This window comes from Lepidochelys kempii, chromosome 4 (genome assembly GCF_965140285.1).
Source record: "Lepidochelys kempii isolate rLepKem1 chromosome 4, rLepKem1.hap1, whole genome shotgun sequence".
NCBI lineage: Eukaryota > Metazoa > Chordata > Testudines > Cheloniidae > Lepidochelys > Lepidochelys kempii.
The window spans coordinates 50,149,675-50,175,574 of NC_136383.1; the positions used below are offsets into that span (position 1 = coordinate 50,149,675).

General features: G+C 43.3%; 2 protein-coding genes and 1 long non-coding RNA gene across 13 annotated transcripts in view; 1 reads left to right on the plus strand and 2 right to left on the minus strand.

Annotated features, from left to right (window-relative positions):
- Positions 1 to 10,314, minus strand: part of ELF2 (E74 like ETS transcription factor 2) — a 63,505-nt gene extending 53,191 nt beyond the window's left edge. For 2 of the 9 annotated variants that reach the window (XM_073341142.2, XM_073341137.2), the window contains exon 1: positions 10,118 to 10,314. The gene's annotated coding sequence lies outside the window, so the exon portion shown is untranslated. The other 7 variants (XM_073341143.2, XM_073341139.2, XM_073341144.2 and 4 more) reach the window with 5 other exon arrangements.
- Positions 10,315 to 11,533: 1,219 nt separating this feature from the next.
- LOC140910397 (uncharacterized) overlaps positions 11,534 to 25,900 on the plus strand; it is a 59,781-nt gene continuing 45,414 nt past the window's right edge. The window contains exons 1-2 of the long non-coding RNA XR_012158568.2: positions 11,534 to 11,602; positions 15,039 to 15,168. This is a non-coding gene — a long non-coding RNA (uncharacterized LOC140910397). The remainder of the gene's footprint in view (positions 11,603 to 15,038; positions 15,169 to 25,900) is intronic.
- The window catches only part of MGARP (mitochondria localized glutamic acid rich protein), a 43,715-nt gene continuing 40,745 nt past the window's right edge, over positions 22,931 to 25,900 (minus strand). For all 3 annotated transcript variants that reach the window (XM_073341157.2, XM_073341156.2, XM_073341158.2), the window contains exon 7: positions 22,931 to 23,989. The gene's annotated coding sequence lies outside the window, so the exon portion shown is untranslated. The remainder of the gene's footprint in view (positions 23,990 to 25,900) is intronic.

Genomic DNA, 25,900 nt, shown 5'->3' on the forward strand with positions numbered 1-25,900 from the left:
GTATTATCCAAGTGATACAAAGAAGCCCTATCACTCTACAGAGCTCGGTCTAGTGTGTGTGTTTCCCTTAAATTATTGTGATAATCAAACCCTTACTAAATACATCAATAAAATTCTCTGACATGGGAAGAACACAGACTGCCTGGTTAGGAAAATGGATCTTACCAAGTCACCAAACCATTTAATCTCTCACAGAAGACACATCTGACAGCATTAATATTAAGGAATTACCAACTCCCTCCACTTATTAATATCAGTACAACATTTTTAAAGATTGGTAGTGAGCAATTAAGGGAATTAATGATAGGTAAGGAACATGGTATTCAGGTGCAATTACATCTCAAATGGAGTATGAGAATTTTTTTTAAGTGTCTCTGAAGAAGTGACGAGATTAAAAATAGGATTCAGAGGTCATTTGACATGGATTGCATCAATTTTTGAGTATTTAAGGTTATGTCTACGTGGAGGATTTGCTCACTCTACTGTTGTTGCTCTAGAGCCAATGCATCTGCAGAGATCACTAGCAACAACAGAAGCACTAGTCTCAACTGGTCAGAGTTTTTAGAACTGTGTCACCTAACTAGGCTCAGAAAGGGTCCAGATGATAACAGAAGTAAAGACACCAGTGAGTGGGTCTACATAAGTGGAGCACTGGTTTGCCTCATTAATATTCACCAAGTACTGATACAGGGGAGAGGCAAACATAACACATATTAGAGTCTAGATAGTTATCTGAGATACTCAGCAGGAAGGCAGATATCTCAATTTTTTAAAAAATGTTTCCAATTTTGCAAACTTTATCAGGACAGGTTTTTTGGTTCTGGGCTTTTTTAAAAAAAAATCTCTATATACAATTATGTTCTTGTCACTGATATTTATCAGAGACTAGTCCCTAGCTGTGAAAAAATTAATTTACACAAATGCAGTGCTCAAACAGGTGTATAGTACTTGATCATGTCAACACCTGATAAGGTATGAAAGAAGAAATATACTTACTAACTTCTACTAACAACATTTTTTGGCTTTAATACAGTTAAATACTAAATTACTCCTAAACATAAATTAATGCATTAGCCTTAACATATGTTTCCAGGAATATTGTAGATGGGAAGATGTAAAGACAGAAGGAACCACCAGATCATCTGACCTCCTTTCTGGATTTTTCCCTAAATGGACAGTGAACTTGAAAAAAAAAAAAAAAAACATGCCTCAAATTTTTTTCACCTACTGTAGTAACAATACCTACTATTACTATAATTTTTTAAAACGTTCAATGTTTGATTTGTACATTTGACAGCACACTGCGCATAGTCAGTTTCACTGGTTCCCTGGACAGTCAGCCTTTTCTTTGGTGAAGAAGAAGTGAACCTCCAACACATAAGCAGTATCCACTGGAGCCATGCACATCTCTTCACCACCCAGGTTCTGTGAATATAAAAAGTGCCATGTCCTCACCTGTCTTTCAGCTCCTTCACTATTCAGAAATCCTTAACTGAAAATTTTGAAAAAAAAGTGGCCGAAGTGGATGAAGAGTAGATCCATTAACACGGTCCTCTAGGAGAGCCACATTTACCAGGTAAACAACCATTTTTAGCTTTTCTAGAATTTCCTGTATGGATCCACACTTGGGAGATTAACAAGCAATAGCGACCCTCAAGGAGGGGTCTGAGTTTGAAATTGATTGATCTGGACATCAGATCAAAAGGCCAAATTGAGGAAGTAATGCCATGTAAAGGTATATACAGAGCACCAAGTAGAAACTTTGCATATTTCAAATGACACATGCACCATGAGGACATGCCATAAATCTAGTTATTTATATTAATATAGTGCCTAGAAATCCCAGTCATGGACCAAAACCCCAGTGCTGACGGTACTGTAATCCCCCAAAGGTGGCTGAACAGCTGCCAAGTTCTAGCAATCAGGAATACATAGATAAATTTGGACAACGTACACTGAGATACTGACCCTAGTCTTTTCCTTCTATGGCACAAGTAGTCTGGGGGACTTCTAGATTGGTTTGGTCCTATTTAAATAACTAGGGTCCTTCTTAAAATGCACCTACCCTGGCTGTCAATGAGGTGAAGGAGAAACAGGAAGAAATGGCAATGGCCTGAGTGTGATGGTCTTTGGTTTCCATCTCAATGAGAAATTCAAGGGGAAGACACAGGACCACCTTATTCTTACTGAACACAGTGTACACATCGGGCCCTGGATCTCACTAGCCCTTTGCTGGGTTAATTTATAGGTATGATGAATGCCATCTTCAGAGAAACAGTCGGGAGAATAGTGAACGAACAGGCAGGTTGATAAACAGATCTGACTGTTTTAAATCAAGTAGAAAGACCAAAATTAAGAGAATACAGGACTGTTGCATATCTATCCATTTCTGAGCTGCCCTGGTGAAGATTTTTTCCATTTCATTAAGACAAATTTTCTTGTAGAACACTTCTTGCTTTTCAATAGAATTTTTGGACCTCAACAGAACACTCAGTCTCGTGACCCCACCAGTTCAGAAACTGAACTGTCAGCCTGCGACTATGGCTCCAAGAATAGAATCTCATTCCAACCCTGAGATAAAAGATCCGGTAGACTGGGAAGCAGGACTTAAAGCTCCAATATAAGTTCCACGAAGTTAGAGAACTCAGACTGTCAAGCCCAGGACAGGGATATTAACAACATAAAACTCTGTCCTGTTTGGCTTTCTGAACAATAAGGGTCAGAGGGAATGTGCAGAGCAACTATTGTCCTCCACCTAGGAGAAAGGCACCCATTAGAGATGCTGGATCCTGCCTATCCCTGAAACAAAGATGGGGGCATTTAGGTATTTTCCTAGCTGGTTTACAAATCTAATTGAGGCCCTGCCCCATTTACAGAACATATAACAAACAACTAATTTATGAAAACTCATCCCCTAGATTATAATTTCTGCTCTTGATGGAGAACTATCAAGGTGATTATTATTATTATTATCAGATAGTGATTATTTCCCTCCCAAATCAAAATCACTGGGGACGGCTGCTACTAAAGACCCTAGAGTCACATGTGGGTAAAAGTACTCAAAACTTTCTAAGGAACTTTATATTAACGGTTTGCCTTCTTTGAGACAGGAGGCAATAAAGAGCCCACACATTCCATCTCCTCTATTACTGACCACTCAGTCTGAGACCACAGCTATGGAGATGCCGAACTGGAGCATAAGATTAAAGGCTAGATCATTTTCTTAGAATGATTCTCAATCTTTTCAATCCCAGGACCCTCCTCATCTAGCCATAATTCCACTTCCCACTTAACAATATGGGGAAAGCAAGGTGATTGCAATGCCCTAACACACGGGTCGGCAAACTTTTTGGCCCAAGGGCCACTTCGGGGTTGCAAAACGGTATGGAGGGCCAGGTAGGGAAGGCTGGGCTTTCCCGAACAGCCTGGCCCTTGCCCCCTATGTGGCCCTCCCACTTCCTACCCCCTGGCTGCCCCCCTCAGAACCCCCGACTTATCCAACGCCCCCGCTCCTTGTCCCCTGGGACCCCCCTCCCCTAACTGCCCCCAGACCCCACCCCCACCCAACCTCCCCCCGCTCCTTGTCCCCGACCGACCTGACCCCCACCCCCACCCCATGACAGGCCCCCCAGGACCTCCGTCCCATTTAACCCCCAATCCCCCCCCACTCCTTGTCCCCGACCACCCCCCCCAGGACCCGTTCCTAACTGCCCCCAGGACCCCACCCCCTATCCAACCCCCCCCACTCCCTGTCCCCCGCCTTCTGGGGCCCCCCGACCCCCCCCATCCAACCCCCCCCGCTCCCTGTCCCCCGCCTTCTGGGGCCCCCCGACCCCACCCCCTATCCAACCCCCCCCCGCTCCCTGTCCCCCCCTTCCGGGACCCCCAGACTCCACGGGACCCCCACCCAATCCCCCCGTTCCCTGTCTCCTGACCACCCCCCTCCCCGAACCTCCACCTCATCCAGTTGCCCCCTGACTGCCCCCCGGGACCTCCTTCCCCTTATCCAACCCCCACCCCCTTATCATGCCACTCAAAGCAGCAGAACAGGCTTATTGGAAAGCCTGGGAGGTGCGTGGGCGCAAGCCGTGCTGCTGGTGTGGCTACGAGGGAGGGGGACAGCGAGGGAGGGAAGAATGGTCCCACGGGCCGTAGTCTGCCCACCTCTGCCCTAACACCTGTTCAAAACTCCAAGGCTGAGAACCCCCGCTTTAAAGGGCAGGCTTCTACGTAGAGGAGAACTCAGCCTATTCCTCTCTGGAGATCAGGCCCCTGGCTCTCATTCCCCAAGACTGAGAAGGTCACAAAAGCCAAACAAGGCCAAAGGCTCATGGCTCCATAAGGAAAAGAAGGTGCAGAAGGTTTATAAGACTCCAAAGAACCTCTAGAGATACAGTTCAGACAGGGTAAATGCTGGTCCAGGATAAAAATTGTGTTGAATTCAGACACAGTGCAGCCAGAAAGATAAGGCAAAGCTTAATTACTCCCTAGAGAAGTGTGTGTGCCAAAGCTTAAAGTGGAGTAAAAAGGGGAAAATCCATGCTAGAGTCTATGGGGAGGAAGACGACAAAACCACTGTAACTAGTATTAACAAAGGCACAACCGGCATCATCTCCTCAATCTTCCTGGTTTACAGAGTATCAGCAACACTGAAGCTCCCAGAGCCCTTGGCATCAAGAATACTAACATTGCGGGAGCAACAATGAGGCATCATCCCCTTGGTAACAGAAAGCAGCTCGGAGAGTGACTTGGTACCATGTCTTCTGTGACAGATAAGTAGAAATGGGGAGGGGAGAAACACCTGTTACCAGAGCCGTCCCTGGGGTAGGGCAAATATGGGCAACCACTCCAGGCCCCGTGCTTTGGGGGGCCCCGCAGGCCAGTGCGATTGGCTGGCATGCTCGGTCCCAGAAGAGACGAATCCATCACTTCTGCCCGGGGCCATGCATCCCCATTGGGATGGCCCTGTCTGTCGCACTGTACCTCTTCAGCTTCTCCCTCTTGCCATGAAATACTGAGTCTAGATGCCAAGAAACTGCGTTGGAGTTGCAAGTCCATTTAGCTGGGCTCAGCATCAAGGAGCTTCTGGCACTGACCTTTACACTCCTCATAGACAAAGGCGAGACTAGAAAAGGAGTACTTGTGGCACCTTAGAGACTAACCAATTTATTTGAGCATGAGCTTTCGTGAGCTACAGCTCACTTCATCGGATGCATGCCGATGAAGTGAGCTGTAGCTCACGAAAGCTCATGCTCAAATAAATTGGTTAGTCTCTAAGGTGCCACAAGTACTCCTTTTCTTTTTGCGACTACAGACTAACACGGCTGTTACTCTGAAAGGCGAGACTGTGATCTTTGTTGCTTTTGGTGGTCCAAAAAACCACTTCTGGCAAGGAGATAAGTCTCAAGACTAAAGGCTACTTGTCACAGATGGTGTCAGATGTTAAGTACCAGACTTAGTCAACTAGGCCTATCTAGATATATTTATGGCCCACATCACTATAGTATCCGAGCATCTATCCACAGGAATTTGAGACAGCCCCAATAATATTTTGAATACTGTTGGAGAAGGTAAGAAATTTAGCAAGTCTAAACACTAGTCTTCTCCCAGTCACTGAAGTCAATGAATCATCAGTGACCATCATCACTGGGTCACATGAAGCCCAAGGCTTTCAGTCTATCCTGGTAGCCATGATGCTACTTGGCAACAGACCACTAACAAGGCCGAATTAACCCAACAGAGCAGAAAAAAGAAGAAAAAGGAGCATTAGAGGGATGGACCCTGAATGACACAGGTACTTCAAAACCGAGTTGTTGGGTTTAAAAACAAACACAAACCACACAATCTAGACAAAAGCACTGCTTAGAAAGGCAGAAAAGGAACAGCAGCAGCAACAAATAAATTAAACAAGGGAAGCTTTAAGGATACTGAGCTGTGCTCAGACATCTACTTCTGCAGGAGACAGAAGGAACTTTGGGTAGTTGAAACATTAACATCTTTTATACCCAGAGTGTGGGAGATGGATTTTGATTGGTGCCCACATGGATGAAGTCAGCAGCAATGTAGTATACTACTTTTCAAAACAGCAGCAAAACTTCCACAGATGCAATTCACAGGATGGAGCAGTCAGCCAAGAAACTAAATTAGTTACAAATTCAGGCCCAAATCCTGCACTGGGATCCACTAATCCAGACCCCCTGAAGAGTCTCTTTACCTGTAACAAGATTTCACATCTGCACAGGGGTCCAATTTAACAAATACAGTGGTTTCTGTATCCCAGCAAATTTTCACTATTACTCTCTGCTACACCTGCTATAATTAAAGTACTTATGAGAGATTTTTCCCCAGATGATATTCAAACTCTGGTTTAAAAAAAGAATAAAATTGGCATTTGCAGATGAAAATTTGGATCATTGTCATTTGCTGTGAAACTCAGAGAATCATTACCCAGAAAGAGAAGATGTGTTGTCGCGTCATCAGCGCTGGGAGAGAGCTCTCCCAGCACTGTAAAAAAACCACCCCCACAAGGGGAGTAGCTCCCAGCACTGGTGCACTGTCTACACTGCCACTTTACAGCATTGAAATTTGCATTGCTCAGGGGGGTGTTTTTCACACCCCTAAGCAAGAAAGTCTCAGCACTGTGAAGTGGCAGTGTAGACAAGGCCTTAGATTCAGGCACAGATCTTCCGTTACAGCTGCTGAGCACCCACCACTACTGCTTAAGTTAAGGGATGCAATAGTGGTCTTCGCAGTCCCCAGTCCAAGGCCACCTGTCCTCTGAGTCAGTCCCTCAGTGAATTCAGAACAGCCCAATGAGTTGCCAAATTATACCAGTTGCCAGTTCCAACTTGCTAATACAAGAACTAAGAATCACCAAGACAAAAAATCCTGGCCACATCCCCCACACCAGAAGCTCTACACCACCAATGGATCCCCCTGCATTAGGGTAATCTTTCTGTGGCCAGTTACATAAGAACTGCCATACTGGATCAGACTACCAGTCTGTCTCATCTAGTAACCTGTCACCAACTGCGGCAAGTACTAGCACCTTCAGAGGAAGATGCAGGAAACCCTACAGTGTAGGCAAAGAGTTTCCTCCAAAATCTCAGTACTTAGAGGTCATCTCAAGCTCTGAACCATGAGGGTTTCTATCCCGTCAAACCTTTTTTTTGGTCAGTATTTACTATTATCACTGGATATTTTTGTTATCCATACAAATGACTAATCTCTTTCTTCATCGAATGCATCCGATGAAGTGAGCTGTAGCTCACGAAAGCTTATGCTCAAATAAATTTGTTAGTCTCTAAGGTGCCACAAGTACTCCTTTTCTTTTTGTGAATACAGACTAACACGGCTGCTACTCTGAAACTAATCTCTTTCTGAATCCTGCTAAACTCTTGGCCTCCATTATGTTGTGTGGCAGCAAGTTCCACAAGTTAATTATGTGAAGTTATTTCCTTTTAACTGTTTTGAATTTGCCACTTTTCAATTTCATTGAATGTCCCCTGGTTCTTACTTTCTTAGATAAATCTGAAGCTTTGATTCACCCTACCTTTTCTGTACTATTCATTATTTTGTATGCTTTTATCAAGTCCCTCATATCTCCTCTCTAAGGTAAATAATCCCAATCTTTTCCATTTATTTTCATAAGAGTTTTTCCATGCATCGACTAAACCTTTCTCTGACCCACCCCCCCACTTCAGCAATATCCTTTTATACTGATCTTAAGAGTTGTTTTTGCATCTGCAGTGTGGTACAAAATGGCCACATCATAGCATTTAGGCCTATATCGCTTAGAGCAAAAGAAATACTTGATTATTAGAATGTTGTTTCAAAGCTGTTTTCTTGCATTTCAGATTTCCACATACCAGAATATCACCTAAATTTGTGTCTGAATCCTGATTTCATGCCCTTTGTCTCGACTAATTATGATATCAGCATAGAACTTTGAGACTATGGGTGCATCAAGAAATACCTAATAACCATAGGTCTGATATTATGATCCAAATTTACTGTAGCACTGATAGCGGGAATACTAAATTTAAATTCTGAATAACTCAGCATACATTTAAGAAGTTGACTCTTAGATGGCACGACAAGGACATAATACAGTATATCCTCTGGAAAAAATTATTTCACCAAAATAAGGCTCTTTAGACTACTTTAAAAAGTTGTTGTTGCTGCTGTTCTTTGTAAAAGAGATAAAATAGTTAAATACTGTTTGTGGAGGACATGGTAGTGACTAGTCATAGGTAGGGAACAGGAAAGAAGACATGAGGAATTAAATTATTTTAATGAAAACTTTAAAGGGATAGTAAGTAAAAACAAATACAAAATTGATAGATCTTAATATATTTTACAAAATATTAATATATACAGTTATATATAAGCAAGAGTTCAAAAAGAACATAAATGGACAATCTTAGAAATGAGCCATGATAGTTTAAAAATAACAATATTTAATTACTGTTACAATAAGAGAACACGATTACGAAAGGAAGGGTGGCAGAAAATAAATGTTTTTTAAAAGTAAACTTGGGAAAAGGCTACTAGCTAACCAGCCATCATAGAGCAAGCTAAGGCTGCCATCTTACTTAGCCCATCCTGTGTAAACAGGAGAACGTTTCTATAATATTTTTCTAATACCCTTTCAAGTTACTATGCAAACATGTAGATGTTCATATTTATCAACCTGAAGTTCTGCTTCTGGACTGGCAAGTAACATGAAGAAACATGGAATAGGTATTTTCATGAAAGTAGGAAACTAAACATACAAAGATTCCTGAGGCTATGTTTATACTGACAGCTAAGAGAACTGCCATCATGCCTGGCTGAGAATCTCCCCTCCCCTTCCAGGATATAACCCCTCTGGTGATGACTCCCTAACATTTCTGTGTTTAGTAGGTCATCAACGACAGGACGGGAATCCCCATGAACAGCACCACCATAAAACCAAGCAAGACACATCAAAGAGCTAGAGCAGCATAGGAACTAAATCATAGGGAAAAACACAGACTAGATGGTCTCAGTTACGGCGCTCCTACCCTGGAAAACATTCGTGTGTGGACTGCAGGCTGATTCACGCTGCTGTTCTCAACAGAAGTGAAAAACACTTCCAAGCCACCAACTCCTCGGCCCAGCACGCACGCACACACTCACTGTTTAAAAACTGACTCCCAGAACTAGTATCACACAATCCACAGCTACTCACAGCCACGAAGAAAGGCAAATGCGATTATCAAACCCCCTGCCTGAGTGACGGTTCCCCGAGGAGTTACACGCAACGCCGAGCAGGGAAGGGGGCGAGTAAATACACATGAAACTGAAAGTGCAGGCGGCTGCGGGGGAGGGGATGGTGTTGGTGTAACGCCGACAGCTCATTCGCCAAGGACCGATTCAAACTGCTCCATTTCAGTCCGCTCGGCTGCAAAGCAACACGATGGCCTCAGTCAACCCCAGCACGGAGCGGGCAGGCTGTTGCCTTGCAGATCACTCCGGCTCTCCGGAGACGTCTCCCTCGAGCCTGTTTGTTTGCATAGCACCAAACTGCGCGAGTGAGAGCGGGGCAAGTTCCCCCCGCCAGCGCCTGAGTGCCCTTCCGCGGTGGTAAATACCTACAGCACCTGCCCCCCCCCCCCCAGTCTCCTATTGCTCCGGCTGAGGGTGGAACCGCGCCGCTGTCCGCGGGGGCGCTGCCCAGGCAAGTCCTTGTTCCTGCCCAGGACACACGTCCGTAGTGGGGGGGGAATTTACCGAAGCCTCCGGATAAACAGCGGCGGGGCTAAGCGCATCCCAGCCTCCCCCCGGGGAGGGCGAGGTAACATCCCAGCCCCGCTGGAGAGGGCCACAGCGAGACCGCGCCGGGAACCGGCTGGGCGCAGGCAGACACCAATCGGCCACCTGAACCGGCCCCTCCATCCCGCCCACCATCAGCCCGCTCCGGCCCGCCACGCAGAGCGGGGGAGAAGGACTCGCCCGCCCGCACCCAGGCCGGACTCACCCCGAGTCGCTGCTGCCAGGGTCGCTGCCGCCAGAGGAGCGGAGCGGAGGTGGCAGGGTCCGGCCCCCTGGCGCACACGGGGAGGCGGCGGCGGCAGCAACACCCCTTCTCGCCTACCTCGTTTGTGTGTCGGGGCAGGCGTCGCGTCACCCTGTCTCCCCTAGGCCGAGAACCCGCAGCCGCCCGGAGACTGAGAGCCGGGGCCTCCCCAGCAGTAGCAGCCGCCCCGGGGGGTGGGAGGGGGCTTGGCCAGTGTAACAGCAGAACCTGCCCTGCCTCAGAACGTGCCCCGTTCCCTTCTGCACATGCTCGCACGCCGGACGGGGCCCCAGTGGGCATGCGCACAGCCTCCGCACATGCCCACTGGCGACGTGAGGCTGCTGCCCTCACCCTTTGCCTCCCTCGGGCTCCTGTCCCTGGCCAAGGTAACGCCCGCAGCGAGCCGGGCAGGAGCGGGCTGCAGCAGCGAGCACCCAGCAGCTCACCAGAGTCCGGCCAGATGGGTGAGTGGCTGGGGAGAGGAACGGATCAGGAGACAAAGGAGGAAATAGGGGCCGGAAGGATGAAGGAAGAGGTCGGGGTAGGTGTTGAGGGAGCAGAAGTGGATCGGAAGGAGAGGAGGAACAGATCGAGTTGGGGGACGGAGGAGGCTGGAGCAGCTTTTGGTGATGGAGCAAAAAGCTGGGGTCTGGGGGAGAGAGAGAGGGAGAAACAGATCGGGGATCCGAGGGGGTGGCAGAGGAGAGAACGGGAGTGGGGGACAGTGAGGCAGATTTTGGAGGATGGGGGTGATGGAGGAGATCGATGGGATGCAGAGATGGGTGAGCAGATGTAGGTTAAGGGAAGGAGGAGCAAAGGAGGGAGAATATAAGAATAATAAAATGATTTTATTGGATTTGGATTGTCATTACTGGAACAGAAGGAATCTAGATTGACGGGAAAAAACTAGAATACAAATATTCAGTGTCCGTTGTATGCTTGAGCGGTTTCCTCATTGCTATGATTAATTGATAGTGCCTGTGTATTTGATGTCCATGATTTCCCCTGAAGATTACCCAGAAGATGCATCTGATGAAGTGAGCTGTAGCTCACGAAAGCTTATGCTCAAATAAATTGGTTAGTCTCTAAGGTGCCACCAGTACTCCTTTTCTTTTTCCAGAATTAGGTATGATTTCTGTTCTGATAATTTTATAATCTACATTAACCAGATGTATCAGTTAAAACATAATAAAGTGTCTCACTTTCAAGTGACTTTCAAATTAGATTTTGCTGTGGATTTTTTTCTTTCTGTATTTCCATAGTTATTCGGTTTTATTTATATTGGGTGATGTTTCTAGTCATATATTTTCTTTTTCAGATTAATAGCCCTCCTTTTTCAGAAGTAAAAAAAAATGTTTAAATTTCAGTGAGTACCTATCATAAATATAAATTGTCTTGCTGAAGAAGTACTTTGGCTTTTCCTTCCAACTATTTTTGAAAAAAAAATCAGTAAACATGTTTTGTTCTGGTAATGTGTGATATTATAACATGTGTTGTTGTTTCTTCGTTACAGAAGGCATCTATACAAAACAATGTCATATTAATGGAAATGGAGATGTACTGGTAAATTTAATGATATCAGTGTAAAAAGAAAAAAATCTGAAAGACTTGTATGGGGTTTAAAGCTCTGATGTTTGGGTACCTACACATTTATAGAAACTGATTTCTGCTACAATAAAACAATGATTCTTTGTTGCAAGAGCAGCTGTCACTTGCAAAATAGAGGCTGTACATTAACAGTCCACTTACTATTCATGCTTGTGACAATGAAAATCATAAAAAGAACACTTTCAGTGACAGTTTCTGTAAACATTGCTGAATCAAATAGTGACTACTTGCACTAGGCAAGATAAACACCTCCATATGTTTGTAGGATTGACACTTAGGCAGTTTGCAATAAGATGACATAACAATCACGTTTGGTTCTATCAAGTTTGATTAGCATTCAACCTAAAATAATGAGATTTGTTATTTTGTTGGTCAACAGCTTATATTGAAAAATTCCCAACTTTCTCTTCTCTCCCCTCTTCCTCTCAAAGCAAGTTCACAGAACTTGAGTTGGTGGTTAGTTTTCCATTTCTGCTGTGGTGCACATTGATCAGATTTTCCCCTGGATAATTTCCAATGTAATAACCAAGGGAAAAAATGAGATCTTAGTGGAGTAGTATGACATTACAAAATTATTGCATTCAGACCCTTGTGGTGATTCCCTCACAGAGATCTCCCTCGTGTCATCCTGGCAAGGAAATGGGGATTCCCCTCATCCAAAGGAAAGGTTGTCGGACTGTCTCCAAGCCGGAAGGTTCCTCAGGATCCACAGCATGCCTCTGCACCAGCAGCTTGGCACTTCTGAAACCAGGCCACTTTCATTTAAGTACCTAAATATGTATTTAGGTGCTTAACTTTAAGGACCAAAGTTTGAAAAGAAACTTGAAAAGGTCTTAAAGAACGAGTGAAATGACATATGAAAAGAAATTAGCACATAAGGCTATATACTTTCAAAATCTTCTCTGTCAACATTTTTATATTGTCAAAAAACTCTCTGAATCGGCTGAAAAAAATATAAAAAGTTAATAAATATAGAACTAATGTATGCTTATTTCTGAAAATGAAGGGAGACACAATGTAAACACAAACTCATGTAATAAGAGTTCCTTTTGAAAACAGTTACGTTAAAAATGGCTTAACAGATAACATGTAGTGACAGTGTTGAAATGTCCATTCAAGTTTTCTACAAATAAAAAAACCACACGATTGTTAAAATAATCCAAATGTATAATACATTTATCATCCCCTCAGTGATGTGGCATGTCAATTCTTGGCCTGATTTTGCTTTCATACTAGTGTGTATCAGGAGTAACTCCGCTGATGTCAATGAGTTACACTGGTATAAAACAGCTGTGCGCTCCAAATTGAACCCTCTGTTTGCAAATATTAAGCTTTAGCCAGGCTAAAATGCCACGGTGTTGGCTGTGATTTAAGACCTTGAATAGAATAGAAATTTATGTACAGATTACACACACAAAACTGTGTTAAAAGAACTTTATTAAGATTGCCTGTGCAACCTTAATTCAGCCTCCTGTGTTTGCATTATGATACAGTCTTTAATTACATGATCACATACTATGTTTTCCACTAGTCCCTTCCCCTCCCTGGCTCCTTGTCCTAATCCTATTCTCCCCACCTGGCCAGTCCCAATCTACACTGCTCAGGCTGCTCATCCCAGTCTCAGTCTCCTTGCCCTACAATCCTAGTCTCCCTTTGCAGATTCCTGGTCCTTTTGCCTAGCCATTCGCAGTCCCTTTCACCTTCAGCTCCTTGCCCAGACAGTCCCACTTCTCCTTTTCAGCTCCTCATCTGATCCATCTTTCTCCCCAACCCTGGCATCCAGTCACCCTACCCCAGTAGCTCCCTCTCCCAATCTCCCTCCCCTGGCTCTTTGTCCCAGTCTTGTTGCCTGGTCAGTCCCAGTTTTCTCCCCATACCCTGACTCCTTGTCAGATCTGTCTCTTCCCCATAACTACTTCCTCCACCCCACTGGTTCTCAGTTCCAGTCTCCTTACCCAGCCAGCCAGACTGGCTCCCAGTCCCAGTCTCTACTCCCAGCTCCCAGTCTCTTTACCTAGCCAGTCCCAGTCTCCCCCCACTTCAGCTACCAGTTCCAGTTTCCCTCATTCCTACCAACCTCCAGTCCCAGTTGCTACCACTCACACTCCTTTTCCCTAACTCATATCATCACTAACCTCCCACAGTCCCAGCTCTTGGACTCTCTACATTCCAGTCCAGCAGTTTCCTCCTCCACACTGCTTAAAGTTTGGCAAAGATATAAGCAACAGACAGCACGATCTTACAACTGGCAGTGTGGAACAACTTTAATGTTAGATGGTGATACCAGCCCCATCTGTAATGCAGCCAATTTACATGAAATCGCCACTATTGAGGCATATACTTGGTTAACAGTTGTTCGTAAAATATACACACTGTCTCAGGAAAATTAGGTCTTAGCATCTACAACTAGCCTGCTAGTCCTTCAACTAGGCGTGCACTTCCATATACGTGATCAGGAGACTTACACTGAATATTTTAATGAATAAATTAAGCACAATCAAATGCATATACACAGTTGTGTGTGTGTAACTTTAAAAATCTGACCACATCAGTTTTCAATTTTATGATCAGTCTTAAAGAGAAAGATTATAATAGCAATCAGTAAAGAATTCAGGAAAATAGTTCAGAAATTTTTCGGGACATAGTCAGATTCCAGTTTTCTGTTGGAAATCATAAGAGAGTTTCCAGTGCTTGTATTATTGTGCAATGTATTTGTTTATGATGTTTTAAAAGATAATTGAGATGCTAATTGTGTAGACAAGGATATACAGTTAGAACCCCACTGATGATGCATTGAAGATAATTGCCTTCTACAACTGTAGAATGAAAAGAAACAATATAATTTGCATTTCCTTCAAACTGCAGTTAAGCTTCAAAATCAAGCCAATTTTCTCCAGTAAAAACCATAAATTATTCATTTTTGTCTGCATTGTTCAGCTTCAGGTTTTCTGTGTACTGGAAGGATCCTCTGTGGTACTTTTCAGCAACCTTGATGCCTTTGATTTAGTGCCCTCTTCTGTTTGATAGTGTCACTACACACGAAGCCAATGGTTTGTTGTCTTCATTTAGCCTAAACAGAGATAATGCTACTAAAAACTATAGGGAGTGGAAAGAGGCTGAAATGTTTTAGAAGTTGAAAACTACAAGAGCACTAGACATAGGAAGAAAAGCTCCACTAGAAAATTCTATTGTGGAAAAAGCCATGAAATCATTGCAAGCCTGTATGTCCCTTTCTTTTAATGTAATTACAATTCTTCAGAAAATGCCCTTTTTTGGAGTAATCTTTGCTGGCTATATATTGCATACTTGACAAGTGTTTGGGCTTTCTCCTTTTCCACTTAGTCTCTCCAATTTATTCCTATGTCGTTTCCTTTTGTTTACTCGTTTGCAGAACTGCAGAATTTTTGCTGAGACAAATTACAACTCATACCACCTACTGAGCTGAGCCAATGAAGCAGTGGCAATATACAGTACTTTCCTTGGTGGGACATCTGGGTTCATGTTTATATCATAACCATGAGGTAAGGAGGCCATAGGTATTTGGAGTGGGGAAAGCTAATCACCAGTACACTACCAACCCTTTGAGATATTTAGGAACACTTAATCTGTACATGAAGCTGATACCTTGGGTTTATGTCCAGCAAAATATAATTAGTTGGCCAAGTACAGCAAAGTCCTACATGCAACTTGATGATATTTTTCTGTTTGTCTGTGTGTAACATGGTAACTTTAGAACACTGAATCTGATCAACTACAAAATTTCAGGGAATGTTCTAGGCATTAATGGGCAGAATCCTATTGAATTTGGTAAAAAAACAGATGGGGAAAATGGGACCAGCTCCTTTTGTCGGGTTAGCAGACCAAGCAGTTTCATCGACATCTGTAAGTGTCTGTAGATCAAGGAACTGGTTCATGGGATCCATTAACAGTTTCTGGCATAATAATACTCCAGATCAGCTCTCCTCACCATCCCAATGTTAAAAATGTTGACAGGTAAAAATAAAAGAAATTAGAATGGTGGAGGAGAAGGGGGGGGCATGGTAGGGACCCAGGAATAGGGAGGCACAAGGAATAGATCCACAAAGGTACTTAGACACCTAAGTCCTGTTTTTGGCCCCACTATAATTCACAAAACTCCCTCCTGGCTGCTGCCTATCCCTGTATGTGCCTAAATTCGCTTGATGTCTAAGTTTTTGCCTCTGTGCATGTGCACTTCAGTCTCACTCTAGATGCCCAGATGCCTATCTCCTGCCACACAAACTGGGAAAGATAGGTGTGCAGCTGCCCAAGTCACGTGTGGGTGGGGGGCGCAATCCACTAGGCTTGCTCAAAGGCTGCCTACGGGATTGGGCCTCTCAGGTGAGCTTATACAATAGCAGGTGCAGTGGGGAGGAAGGAACTCCCTTGTAATCCTTAGTGGACAGGGTACTTACCAGGATGTGGGAGACTCCCGGTCCAAGTTCCCCCTCTTCTTGAGGGGGAAGAAGGGATTGGAACAGGGATCATCTACCTCTCAAATGGGTGCCCTAACCACCAAGCTAGATAGTCATTCAAATGCTTTCTTTAGCCCAATTAATGTTTAGATAGTCCGTTGTTTAATTTAAGTGGACCAACTTCAACAGAGATTGAGGGAGCCCCACATCAGAATATCCTATAACCTAGTGATTAGGGCACTCACCAGACTGCAATGAGTGATGTGTTTAAGACATACAAAAATCCAGGCCAGATAAGACCACCAAACTTATTTGGGCTGATGACCTGACTTTAACTTTGAGGAGATGAAAAGCTAATGCATTAACCCACACCAAAATATGCCCCCAGCTATTTTTTAATATTTTTGGCTATTTTAAGGATTAGAACTTGGATGACCTCATTCTAATTGCTGCCCGCAGCCCCTTTTATAGGCACAAAATGGATCAATTCTTGGTGTTCATGTTATATTGATCCTTAAGGAATAATAAAATGATGCTGATATATGCCTGAACATAAAGAGTAGACAGAGTTACAATATAGTATTTGATTCTGTTGGTATTGGAAAAGTAATGGTTAAGAGAAAATAATTTCATACAAATCCCAGTACAAAGTACTAGCTCATTATTGCTTGTAAATCTGCTAATCATGCCATTGTACCCTAGCTGAATGTCTTTTCTATTGATATGCATGAGATCTAAATTTGATTCTCACTTGACCACCAAAGAACTCAGAATAAAGCAAGGAAATGCACTCTGCCCCTTTCAGAGAGCGTTTTAAGTTACTAAACACTAACCCTTCCAGTTAAACAGTAGCATTGATGAGCCGCAAAGACAATCCCATCCATTCTTTCTTAGGGGGAAAGATGCTGGGTGAGATTCAGGGCAGCAGATTCTGTGCTTCCTATTAGCCATGTTGCCACGGTCTAGAAAGCTGCCAGATCTGGCCAGGCTCCTTATTCCAATCTACTCCCTCCTCTAAACTCTTGTCCCATCTCCATGTTTCTCCTCCATGCTGCCTGGGTCATTTCAAACACAGGAGAGACAGGCTCCCTACTCTCAGTTTAGGTGCCTGTGCCAGGATCTGAATCTGGATCCAATCAGCCCCTGGCATCCAGGGCTTTATTGCAGGGAAAGTTCTGCTCAGCCCTATGCTGGAGCATGCCCAGAGCAGATGGAATCTCCAGAGAATTTAGTTGCTAAAATCTAAGGTCTGGATCCATAAAGGGACAGAGGCGTTGCAATGCTCAGTGTCACAATGCTTAATTGTTAGACACCTAGAAAATCACAGGAACAACACTGTGATCCACAAAACCTGAATTAGGCACCTTGACTCCCTATACAATGCATGGGGAGAGATAGGCACCTTAGAATGTGATCAACAAAAGCCAGCAAGTCATTAAATTAGTCAATGGGAGATGCCAATGACAGGGGGAATGCTGTTCCATTGTCTCTAAATACTTAAATAGTAATGGGCCGAGAGAGAGGCACCTAGGAGGTGGGAGACCAAGGTCCAGTGCCCCCTACTCCAATCACTCTTTCATTATTTATCCACAGTGGAGCAGCTTACACAGGAGAGATTGAGAGAGACCCATATCAGAAGAGCCTATAGCACCATAGTTAGAGCACTGCTGAGTGGTGGGAAACTCCTGTTCAAATGCTTTCTCCCCCATCAGCCAGAGAGGGCAATTGAACCTTGGTCTCCCACATCCAAGGTGAGTGCTCTAACTACTGAGCTAAAAGTTATAAGAAGACACCACTGCCACTGCTGAGCACATGTACCTGATCAGCTGCTGCCTGGAGATGGATGAGTGAGTGAACACCTATTTCCCCCCAGTTTGTGGATCACTTTGGGGCTTAGGCAGGAAATAAGCATCCAGATGCCTAGGGTGAGGCAGCAGCGCATGCTCCCAGTGGCAGAAACACAGATGCCTAGAGAACATTTACCCTGAAAACTTAGGCACCTGGAGCACCCGGATCACAGTGGAGCCTAAGATTGGGACCAAGATTTAGCTGCCTAAGTAACTTTGTGGATTGGTGCCTGAGTCTCTACGGAGCATATGCAAACTATGATTTTTTAAAGGCTTAGAACTTGGCCAAATTTGGGTGGGTTTTGACAGGGGCTGCCAAAGGCACGTCTGTCACACAAAAGCCACCCCCTGCCAAATTTCAGATCTTTGCTCCAAGCAATGGAGGTGCTAGAGATTTTCAAATAAAAGTTTACCAGAGTTTATTTAGATGGACAAAACAGCATGTTTTCCCCTGACCTCGCTCTCAGAAACAGTTGAACTGTTTTGGCTGAAATTTTCCAAAAATAAATAAAAATAATCAGCCAGAGGCAGACAACTGGAACAGAAAGTTTCAACCCAAATGGTTACAGTTTGGCAAAGATATAAAGCCACTGAAAACAGGGCCTCAGAGTATTACATAGAAAGACTGTAAGCTTTCTGCGGCAGTGTCTGTCTTTTTGTTTGCTGTTTGTACAGCGCCTACCACAATGAGGTCCTGGTCTATGACTGAGGCTTGTAGATTCTATGGCAGTACAAACCCAGAGTTAACTCAGGTCTGGGCAGTCAGGGAACCTGGCTTAGCAAAGCCTGGGTCTGAGTGTCCACACTGCTAAGCCACCTGTCCTGCCTGCATAGTCACATCCCCACTGGCACTGCCCTAACCCAGGTTAGGACTTCTGGGGCCATATCCCATGGTTCTTAGCTCTGCACTAAGCTGCACCACTCTATGAATTGTTTCACAGTGTGTTGTGGGAGAACTTGTCTGTGCTTGCCTTCCCCCTGTGTAGAAGGACTCTTAGCCTGTTTACTCAGTAAACTGAAGTACTTCTAGAAACTTGGAACGTGGGTTTAAATACTAAACTGGTGTACATAAACTGATAGGTGACTTCCAGTGCAGAAGAAGGGAGTAGGTAGAAGGGCAGGAAAATATGGCCCAAGAGAATTGTGGGAAGGCATTGGAAGACTGTCAGTACCCATGTTAAATAACTGGTTTACAGCCTGCATCCATACTGCAAAATACATGGGTTACAGCCCAAGTTCAAGCAGAACCCAGGCTCTAGTCTATACCCTCAGCTGGGTAAGTTAGCTCGCATTCAAAGCACCTCCAAACCCAAGTAAAAAGTTTTCATATGTGAATAGTCAGGGACTCAGGGCTAAAGCCCAGGCAGGAGTCCAGGTTAACCCTACAGTGAAGGCACACCCAACACTTCCAATGAGAAAGATAACCTTAATACTACCAGCTCCACCTATAAGTGTTTTTAAAAATAGGTGGGGGAAACCTTGATGCATTACCGTGGTATTAATAATAGTGCACTGTTTTGATAGAGAGGTCAAAGACAACCATTAAATGATTCTGACATTAACTTTCACTTTAGTTGAGGTTTCTCCAAAATCTCATTGTTAATTATGTTTGTGGGGTTTTGGTAACTGATGTATCAAGACATATCAATGGAAGTCATCTCTTACGCAGCAGCTCAGCCAGTATAGACACCAGATATTAATGATTCAACCAACAGCACATCACCATGGTAATCTGCACATGTATAAGTAAGGAAATTTTATAGACACTCCAAATTCTCACATTCCATCATTTTTCAAGGCCTAGTTCATCCTTTCTTGACACAGCCAAATGCACAGATGTATGCAGAATATCTCATGTATTTGTTAGAATTGTGGAAATGCCTGGTTATGGAGACTCCATAGTTAGGGTAATGTTCAAAAATAGGGCATAAATTCCTGTTTTTTCTCCAAAAGTGTATCGCCAGTTAATGTGAAATTTAAGATTGGGTTAATGTTTTTTCTCTTTGAATTTTCTATGTAGTTTTTGTTTTGTTTCTTGTATTTTTAATGGTAAGGGTTTGAAACTTGGGCTCTGGTTCAACATCTCCTTGGCAGTTCTACTTACAGTTTATCCACACAAAAACTTGGTAGAGGTGGATCCTGCAGAGAACCGGGGCAACAGAGAAAATGTTTTAACCGAATGTGGGATTTAGGGTCATTTTTAGCTGCTACTAACATTGTAACTGAAAGTTCATATGTACTGTGCACGCAAGCATGATCGATGGAGTGCAAGTACACGATAACACAATTGATTGTGGCAGTGAGGGGAGGATGTGCACAATATTGATTGATTGATGGTGGGGCATGGAAGCCTGATTATTCTGAGGAGGGGAGGGCAGAAAGGGGCATTCACACAACCCTGCTTGGTTAATGGGGTAAGGCAGGAACACAGAAGGCTGATTGGTTATTTGGGAAGGAGTGAACGCAGACAAAACATGATTGATTGATTGGTGTGGGGGCATACAAAAGTCTGATTAATTAGAGGAGAGTTTAGGGGTGGGCACATGCTATCCTGACTGATGGTGGGGCAGCAGTGGGGGCAAGCACAACCAAACCTTATTGATTGATGTTAGGGGAGACATAGAAACCTGCTTGAGTGAGGGGGAACAGGCCTATGCAACCCTGACCAATGGGGTCAAGAGTCCAGACACACTTAAAACTATCTCCGGGAGGAGCTGACTTTTCTGTCAGATTTTTGTCCTACAGCAGAAAAGGGTTTGTGTGCACAACTGCTGGTATGGGAGGGTTCAGGCAGAGCTAATGCCAGATAAAATATTTTCCTACTTCATTTGTAGCCCCGCAGGCCCACTCCTCTCTGCTCATCCACTGCCCACCCCATTAAGCACAGAAAAAACCTTGGAAATTAATACACAGCATACTGAGCATCAAGTATCTGGTGTGTTGTTCTTATTAAGACATAAAGAGCTTAATAGTTAAGTTAGTTTTATTTAAATGTTCCCTAACAGCCATCTGAGCCAACTATAGGCATCAGACTGCCAGGCTGTCTGCCCTCTGCCTTCCAGATGTCCGTGTTCTAAAACCTTAGGGTTCCGGACTCACTCCCACATCCTTACATAACCGTGGCAGCTACTCCATACACAGCACAACTGATTCAAACCCACAAAATCGAGGTCATGAAAAGTTAAGCCACTTGACAGCAACCATTATTCTGCCCCCTAGAGTTGCCAGCCTTCAATTACCCCCTTCAGCTGCCCGTCTGTATGCAATCCTTCATCAAACTATCTTCTCTTAATGTAATCACCTACTACATCAAACATCCACAACTACTTGTGTTGTGGGAAAATAAGCTGGTAGGGATGTGTGCAGAAATGTGAAAATGGAGCAGTGTTACGGCTGCTGTGCATGGTTTGTGGTGTATGACAGTTGTAATGATACTTAAAGTGAGTGCTTGTGGGTGGAGGAGTAGAGGGTATGTACTGTTAAGTAGCTTATCTTTTAATTTCCTGCCTTTTGTGTGTACAGCAACCCTGCTTCCCAATGAAGTTTTGTGTATTAATATATTAATAATGCTAGCCACTTTAGATTCTATAAACAGGTAGAAGATTGGAGAGCGGGGGATACAGGCATAAATCCACCAGAATACTCACAGTTCTCTGCTTAGTGAGGGTCTAGTAGCCATCAGCCTTGTCTTATTTGGAGATTTGTCCCTTGATAAAAATATTAGATGCTGACAGCTAGCCAAGGCCCCCAGTACAAGCGTATGGGCCCCACTTCTCTGACAGTAGACGAAGCATTTTCTTTAAAATGGCTCAGTTATGTGTATTAGGGGGGCCCAGACAGGTCATCCTAAACTCTCAAAGTCAGCTGTGGGAGCATCACGGGATTTTGTGAACTGTTCTGTTTACAGACATAATAGAACTTTTTTGCACCTTTCAGATTTGTTCAGTCTCAGGTATTACCATTTTCATGAAAGCACTGCCTTCTGTTGGAGGGGGGAAAGCCCTTCCTTCTTCTCTAAATGTATTCTGTAATACTTACGACCAAAACTAATTTCATGCAACCAGAACTACCTATATGCTAAGAGAAGCCCTTAACTGGCTTCGCTTGATGCCTAAATACTACACTAATGAGCACCCTCCACTTACTCAGAATAGGTATGGATCTTATCTGGAGGCAACATGATCCAAAACCAACGAGGACCTGGACAGGAATTGGTAAACCTGTGTTCTACTCCCTGCTCTACCATTAAGCTGTTGTGTGACTTTGACCACCTGAGTTACTTCAGCCACCTCAGTCTCTGTTTTCCTAATCTACAAAACAGGGATAATTATATTTACCATCCTTTGTAAAGCACTTTGCCACCTTCAGATTATAAGCACTAATTATTATTCTTGCTGTTGTAGAGAGTGGTGTGATCATATACAAGGATACATTTTATCTTTACATTCTAAAACTTCTTTTAAGTGCTTTACATGTTGTAGTTTGCTATTCTATATAGAGCACCACTCTACATACTATGAAATACCATCACACGTCAAATCCATAGCTATCCAGGTGTTTTGGTAGGCAGTACTGTATGTTGTGCTAACATGTAGTCACAGCAAGACTTTACAGTACAACCCTGGATTTCTTGTCACATAGGTTGCAGAAGCACTGTGGACATATTTTCAAAAAAAGAGCTATGACAAGAAGCAGCTGTACAATTTGCACTGGAGTCATTAGATTCTTTAGTTTGGTTAAAAAGCCTCTGGAAACCCTAAACAAGTCCTGGATTGAGGCCTGCTTCTAAGGACCTTTCTTCTTGAAGGCTGACAAACTTCTCACTCTTGTGAAAGAGCAGCTTCAGAAAGCAACTGAGCATTCTCCAACACCGACTTTTTGAGAAGTACAGTCAGCACTTCCTGAAAAATAAGTCTTTTTTTTTAATTTTTAATGTTTAAAAATAGGTACAGCATGTTTAACATTTGAAGTAAGTTAGGGTACAGATCACAGCCAGAGAAATATCAGATTAAGACTTTTATTCAAAACACGTCTTCCCACAATAGTATTTGTTTCTAATCAGAATAGCACTGTTTTAAAGTGAAAGTTTGGGGTATAGATTATTGAAGTTCAGAAGCCCCATTCTGCCTCTGCATTATACAGGGTGCAGAGACTGAGGCCATATATTCATCTTGACATCATTATATGGGTGGTGGGGGGGAGCGATAACTCAGTGGTTTGAGCATTGGCCTGCTAAACCCAGCATTGTGAGTTCAATCCTTGAGGGGGCCATTTAGGGATGTGGGGCAAAAATTGGGGATTGGTCCTGCTTTGAGCAGGGGGTTGGACTAAGTGACCTCCTGAGGTCCCTTCCAACCCTGATATTCTATGATAACTTACTGCAGGATGTCAGGGAGGGAGCATACATTCGTATGTAATCAGAAGGAAGAATTCCACATGTAGACTACACTACATTGATTTTTGATTATTACTACAAAAGGCTTCCCCCCCCTCCCCCGCTTTCCTGCTGGTAACTCCTCACCTTACCTGATCACTCTCCTTACAGTGTGTATGGTAACACCCATTGTTTCATGTTCTCTGTGTATATAAATCTCCCCACTGTATTTTCCACTGAATGCATCCGATGAAGTGAGCTGTAGCTCACGAAAGCTTATGCTCAAATAAATTTGTTTGTCTCTAAGGTGCCACAAGTCCTCCTTTTCTTTGGCTGCTACTCGGAAACCTGTCATTAAATCTACTGTTTTTCTTGGTAAATAGATTTAGTGTGTACTATGTGGTACCTTGACCTATATTACTGTATGCTGTGTCTCTGATTCAGAAAGAAGCATATCCACTGCAAAAGCCTATTGCTCTCGGACAAACTATACCATGTTAGGTTATCTGTTGTAAGGAATGAATACTGATCAAAATATCAAATGCTAGCCCTAACAAGCAGTTTTAGGTGCAACAACCTGCAAGATTTGTTTTACATCTCCAAAGAATAACATTAGGTTTCAGAACATCAGCTGGTTGATTGTCATACATATTTCTGTGAAACTCTTCAAAGGCGTCACTGTTGCTCACTGGGAAAAGAGAAAAAAAATACACTGATGTTTTAGAGAGAGAAGAGTAACTTATGTTTAATGGTAATAAACCTGATGCACCATCACTTCCTGTGCAGCTATTAGAAGTACCACTGTATGTTTAATTAAACTGGCTTAAGAACATAAGAACAGCCATAGTGGGTCAGACCAGTAGTCCATCTGGCCCAGTATCCTGTCTTCTGACAGTGGCCTGTGCCAGGTGCTTCAGAGGGAACAAACAGAATAGGGCAATTATTGAGTGATCCATACCCTGTCATCCACTCTCAGCTTCTGGCAGTCAAAGGCTAGGGACACCCAGAGCATGGAGTTGCATCCTGACCATCTTGGCTAATAACCATTGATGGACCTTTCCACCATGAACTCGTCTAATTCTTTTTTGAACTCAGTTATAGTTTTGGCCTTCACAACATCCCCTGGCTATGAGTTCCATAGGTTGACTGTGCATTGTGTGAAGAAATACTTCCTTATGTTTGTTTTAAAACCTGCTGCCTATTAATTCATCAGATGACCCCTTGTTCTTGTGTTATGTGAAGTAGTAAATAACACTTCCTTATTCACTTTCTCCACACCAGTCATGACTTTATATACCTCTATCATATGCCCCCTTAGTCATCTTATTTTCAAACTGAAAAGTCCTAGTCTTTTTAATCTCTCCTCATATGCAAGTTGTTCCATACCCCTAATATTTTTGTTGCCCTTTTCTGTACTTTTCCCAATTCTAATATATATTTTTGCAGATGGGGCAACCAGAACTGCATGCAGAATTCAAGCGTGGGCATACCATGGATTTATATAGTGGCATTATGATATTTGCTGTCTTATTATCTCTCTCCTAATGGTTCCTAACCTTGTTAGCTTCTTTGACTGCTGCCGCACATTGAGTGGATGTGTTTAGAGAACTATCCACAATGACTCTAAGATCTCTTTCTTGAGTGGTAGCATCTAATTTAGATCCCATAATTTTGTATGTAGAGTTGGGATTATATTTTTCAGTGTACATTACTTTGCATTTATCAACATGAGTTAGCTTGTGCAAGCTAACTGACTAAGCAATAACTAAAGAAATCTTGGGACCTCATGTCTCAATCAGGAGCTAGCTACACTAAAGATTTGCAGAGAATAGGTGTACAGTTTGGTGTATGGATGGGCTCCACCTAAACCAAAATGGAACCAGATTGATGGTACTTAACATTAAAAAGGTCATAGAACAGTTTTTAAACTAAAGGCTGGGGGAAAGTCGACAGGTGTGGAGGAGCACATGGTTCAGACATCCCTTAGGGGAGGATCTATTAAGAGAGAATCTCTATGTCCTAGTGAGGACGAAAGGATGGAAAATGATAAAATACAGGCAGGGTCTGATCAGAAATAGACAAATAAAAAAAAAGAGTCCCATTCAATTACATCATGTAATGGCAGACAGTCTAAAGGAGACAAGTTTTTATAGTGCTTATATACCAATACTAGAAGTCTAAATAATAAAATGGGTGAACTAGAGTGCCCCATATTAAATGAGGATATTAATATAATAGATATCACAGAAACTTGGTGGAATGAGGATAATCAATGGGATACAGTAATACCAGGGTACCAAATATAACGGAAGGACAGAACAGGTCGTGCTGGTGGGGGAGTGGTATTATATGTGAAAGAAAGCGTAGAATCAAATTAAGTAAAAATTTTAAATGAATCAAATTGTACCATAGAATCTCTACGGATAGAAATTCCATACTCTAATAAGAATATAGCAGTAGGCATAAATTACCGACCACCTGACCAGGATGGTGAGAGTGACTGTGAAATGCTCGGGGAGATTAGAGAGGCTATTAAAATAGAAAACTCAATAATAATAATAGTAATTAATAATGGGAGATTTCAATTATCCCCATATTG